The sequence below is a fragment of the Phalangium opilio genome, unplaced genomic scaffold, assembly GCF_054372755.1.
Source record: "Phalangium opilio isolate 3A_F unplaced genomic scaffold, DU_Popi_V2 ptg000352l_1, whole genome shotgun sequence".
In the NCBI taxonomy this organism is placed as follows: domain Eukaryota; kingdom Metazoa; phylum Arthropoda; class Arachnida; order Opiliones; family Phalangiidae; genus Phalangium; species Phalangium opilio.
In genome coordinates this window covers 2,997,709-3,003,315 of record NW_028324228.1, presented here as the reverse complement: position 1 = coordinate 3,003,315, position 5,607 = coordinate 2,997,709, and positions in this window count along the sequence as shown.

Genomic DNA, 5,607 nt, shown 5'->3' with positions numbered 1-5,607 from the left:
TCAGTACTGCTGTACTCACTGAAAAGCTTGGTGTGACTGAAGTCCCAGTGCTTGGGCTTCCACCAGCCGAGGTTGTTGAGCCTACAGGCTCCCATAATAGCTTCTTCCTCAATAAAGAGGTGAAGGGGAAGCATATTGAGAAGGATTTCCAGAGAGGCTGTGGGGGCTGTCCTCATGGACCCCGTGATACCGATGCACGCCAGCCTTTGAAGCTTGCGTAGTTCATCTTGGGCTGTCTTAAGGCGAACCCTGGGCCACCAGACAAGGGCTCCATAGGAGACCACTGGCCTGATGATCCTAGTATAAATCCAGTTTACAGCGCTAGGGCTTAAACCCCAGGACTTGCTGACTGAACTCCTTAAACGCCAAAATAGAATTTTGGCTTTCTTGATGCTCAGATCAAGATGGGATTTCCAAGTAAGCTTGGCATCAAGGGTCACGCCAAGGTACTTGACCTCGGAGGACTTCTTTAAAACCTGTCCAAAGAAGGAAATATCATTGAAGAGGTCATTAGTCCTTTTCCGGGTAAACGGTATAAGGACAGTCTTATTGGGATTGACGGTGAGGTTAACTTCCCTACACCATTCCTCAACATCATGTAAGACAGATTTCATCAGTGCAGCGATAGTTGCAGGGAACCTCCCTGTAACAATCACTGCGATGTCATCCGCATAGCCAAAGCAGTGACACCCCCCCTCCCCGAGTCGGCCCAGCAGCTCATCCACCACCAGGCACCAAAGAAGAGGGGAAAGAACCCCTCCCTGAGGACAGCCACGGTCGGTGGAGATCTCCAAGGATTCCCCGAGAAGAGACGCCGTCACCCTACGGTACGTGAGCATGGATTTTATCCAACGACACAAAGTGTCGTCAATACCAAACCGCTCCGCAGCGCGAAGGATAACTTCACTAGAGACCCTATCAAAGGCCCCCTCAATATCAAGGAAGATGGCCAAAGACATCTCCTTGAACTCGATGGCCCTGTCAAGGCAGTTCAAGATGCCATGGAGCGCCGTCTCTGTAGATTTGCCTTTCTGATAGGCAAACTGAAAAGTGGACAGGGGTGTGTGGGAAAGAACACCATCCCGCAAATACCTGTCCACCAATTTCTCTAAAGTCTTTAGGAAGAAAGAGGTAAGACAGATAGGTCTAAATGCCTTAGCCTCAAGATAGCTCGTCTTCCCAGGTTTGGGAATAAAGATAACCTTCGAGCGCTTCCAGATATCTGGAATATGCGCCAGAGCAATGCAGGCTCTAAATATCCTGCACAGATAGGGGCCAATATCGTCTATGCCTTCCTGAAGGAGGGCGGGAAAGACGCCATCTGGGCCAGGGGACTTATAGGGCTGAAACGAATTTACAGCCCACTTAAGTCTAGAGTATGTAACTATCTTATTGGCGATGCCCCAGTCCGCCCTGTGTGCTCTTCGAAAGTGCACGGGGGGAGTGTCGGTGCTTGTGGGGTCAAAAGCCTCGGAGTCCGGAAAGTGTACCTTAAGCATATGCTTAAGGGTGTCAGTCCCTGACTTGGTAAACTCACCTTCTGCCACCTTAATGGTGCTGAGCTGGTGAGTGTTATCGTGAGCCAGGATCCTCATGATCTTGGCAGTAGCGGGGGCATCAGAGATGCTACCGCAGAAGTCCCTCCAGGAGTTCCTTTTGGCCTCCCGGATGGCTTTATTATACTTGTTAAGGGTCTGTCTATAAATAGTCCAGTCCCCAGTCCTCCTAGCCCTATTAAAGAGTTTACGAGTGAGCTTGCGAAGCTTGCCAAGTTCCGTATTCCACCAAGGAACGAGCCTCGGCCGGCTGGCAGGCTTCGCCGGACAGTTGTGGTGGTAGGAATTGATAATGGCTTGTTGCATGAGATCAACTGCCAAATCAAATTCCAGCACCGAGGAAAGCTTTGGAGCATTACCTCTGAGTAGGATGCAAAGTTCCTCCCTGTAGCCGGACCAGTCGGTCCGACGGGGATTACGCAGTTCCGTCTTAACCGAAGTTGACTTGACCGCGACCGAGAAGCAGATGTGCCTATGATCCGAAAGAGACGGTTCATTAGACACATGCCAGTTAGAAACCGACAGACTGATATTGCCTGTGGCCAGGGTGACATCAATGACCTCCTTTCTGTTAGAAGTAACGAAGGTTGGCTCATTGTGCCTGTTGAGAATATGCAGGTTCGTACCGACCAGATATTCTAGCAGTTCATCACCACGTCTGTTGCAGTCACTACTGCCCCACGTGACATGGTGGGCATTGGCATCGCAACCCAGAATGAGCCTGTCCCCCTGCCTCTCACAGCGGTCGACAAGAGTGACAACCTCCTGTGGTGGAGGGGAGCCAGTGGCATCATGGGGAAAGTAAGCAGACGCCATGATAAGGCCAGTTGCCTCTCCAGAAGAGGAGGGCATTACCTTAATCACAGCAGTATCCCTAGTGAGGTAGTTCGGAAGCGGAAGGATGTCAAGACCCTTCCTGGTCAGAACACACGCCCTGGGGTTGGGTGAGGTAAAGTCATAAGAGATATTACCTGCATTCTTTAAACCAAGGATTTTGCCATTATGAATCCAAGGTTCCTGAATGAGGGCCACATCCAGGCCCTCTAAGGCAAACCTCCGGCAGAGAACTGCCGAGGCTGCTTTGCAGTGATGCAGGTTGATCTGGATCACCTTGATGCTCATGACTTAGGGAGAGAGGCGGCCCCGGCTACCGCTTGGCGGTAGCGTGGAGTCCCGATCCAGGACCGGTATCTCCTTCGCCACCACCAGCAGCACCCTCGGCCCCCAGCTCCATCCCAGTAACAGGAGCGCAGGTCCTCTCGGTATCAGAGTCCTTCAAGAAGTCGGACTCTGTCCCGAGGTCAATGTCTGAGCTATCTGGAAGGGATGGCTCTAAATTAATACTAGCAATATTTGCTGCCAGCTCCCCACTCACGCTGGCTGCAGTATTACCCTCTTCTTCAGAAGCCTCAGAGGCATTCTGGAGAGGGTCCTTTGGCGCATTCAGGACTTTAAATGTCCCGACATCTACACCAGTAAGACCCTCGAAGCCGGCTTCCTTGATGGCCTCCATGGAGGAGCCATCAATTAGGAAGATCCAGCGTCTGGTGCTCTTCTCATCGAACGACTTCAGGCACCGCCAACAGTCGGTCAGAAACCTTCCATTGTAGGCCTTCAATCGCCGGAGAAGAGCCGCCGGATCAGTGGTGCGACGGTCCTTGGTCCGGAAGGACACCTTGAACGGCTTCGGGAGTTCACTGGCCTTCATCACTGAAAGCCGTGTTCCCCCTATGGCACGCTCATTATGGTGTAGCACCTTCACGAGCCATTCACTGGTCGCAGAATCCCCACATGAATAGATCATGGCCCCAGCCATGATGTGGAAATTGAGAGGACGTGGCAGCGAGCTTCCCGAAGAAAGCTCAGCGTCCAATGCGTCAAGTATAGCGGCCTGGATAGGAACGACGTCCTCCTCCGTGACCGCATTAGTCGGATAGCCATCTTTAACGATGGCCATCTTGACAATACTGGCGACGTCGCAGTAAGACTTGGTCTTCTTTGACGCCGCAGCTTGTAAGCTAGGCGAGGGATCAGGGTCCTCTGTCCTAGCTCTCTTGCCGGAAAGGGTGGTAGCTTCTCTTGCACCAGGCGTAGAGTCCGTACCCGGGACGTTTCTCCCAGCACCCGAAGGTGCAGGAGTCACATCTCGGCCCGTATCTCCTGCACCCAGTGCAGAGTTCTGGCCACCTTTTTGGGGTTGTTTTCTTCGGCGGTTGGCCCTGCGCCTCCTATTTGCTTCACTCAACCTGGTGGAACCCGATTGAGGAGCAGGAGGCGACTTTTGGCCTTCCGCCGATTGCGGGTGGCTGCTGCCAGAGGCAGCATCTCGCCCAGAAGCAGGTTGGGAGTTGCCTCCTTCCCTGAGAGAAGGCTGGGTACCGGTAGAACCGGCTCCATGCCCAGGTTTTGTTTTGGTTTTTGTTTTTAAAGAATCCATAGAGATCCCACGAGTAATGAGGCAAATAAACGGACGCCACCCGGTAGTCCTCAACCCGGGTGGAAGGCTAGTTACAACGGGGTTTCGCCTGGTGCCCCGAGGGGATCGTTCGAGATACCGTAGATTAACTTCCCCGGTACCACACAGCCCTCAGCACGATACCTGCACACCTTGGCTTGGGAAGGGCGCGTATCAGCTCAGCCCACAAAACGCAGTGGTTGCCCAGCTCTCACCACCGAGGAGGTGTGATACAACGCACTGTTGAGGACCCAAGCTGGCGGTCGCGCAAGCGAAAGGTAAGGCTGAGCAGCAGCTGGAATAATTTTTAAGAAACCTACTAAATTTAATATTTAGACAGCATTAAACCTTTCATCCTGTTTTAAAAAGAAAAAGGGGGATGTTGTAATATAGTCGTATTACTGTTTAAATATCGCCACAGCCTACTGTATATTCAAGTATCAGTCATTGTATATTCCACGTTAATTTCTATTAGGCTTTTGTGGGCTGGGCTTGAGTACAATCAGTCATGCCTAATAATAACGACGTCTTACTAACTGTGATTTCTTTGGCTGGAGTCCCTTGGCACGCGCAAGTGCAATTTTTGCAGCGAGACAAAATATTCGTAATACATAATGATTAATCTAGTTCTTACCACAAACCCGCCCGGATACATTGAGAAAATGGTAACAAAATGATTCCTATTAGGTCTATGTATTCATGGTTCCACATTGCATCATAACACCAATGATTCACCTTCTTGAAATAAATCTTATTATTTCCGCTCTACAATGATTTTCAATTAATTAACCGACATCGAAAATTTTAAATTATATTTCGTCATATTAGATTTAAGATTGCGATGAAAGCTAGCTCACACCATTATTTAAATGTGAAGTAAAATTAACCACGCACTGCGTTGTCATTACCCTATTTACAATTTGGCAACCTTGGTACACTTGTTTTCGTGTAATTATCATATAGTGGTTTCCCTCCATGAATAAAAGAGCGCATGACTCAGCGTTTTGCATCAGAGAATGTGTGAAGACGGATTAAATTAAGTATATTTATGATCAATACACATTTAATAACTGCTGTTTAACTAATTTCCGCAAAAATTAGTTAACTCATTATAAATGAGCCAAATTAAGTATCGAGTCCCATTCACTTTCAGTTCTGACACCGTTCTCGACGGAGGATTAGTTCAAAAATGCGAACACTTCGTGAGATACTTTTAAAATATAGTTACGGTCTATGGTTAAATTGTTTCGAAATGAAAATTATATTATTAAACAAGACCAATAATAACGGTTTCTAATTTCATAGAATTTCTGGTGTAGTATTAGCTTTGGCAATTATTGCCGTTGCCTAAGACGAGGTATCCTTAGGAAATTGAAAATCAGGATGCAAGAAATTCCATAACGAAAATGGTATTTAACAAGTTGGAAAAACCAAACTTTTACCTCTCCGAGTCAAGAGGACTTTTTTCAAACTTATTTACCTAAATATGGAATTATATCTCTTTTTTTTTTTGAAGTAAAAATTTGCGAATTATTAAAGCGGTATTCCAAGCATAGAGAATATATAGTAAATCAGATGACATTTTTCATCCAATAA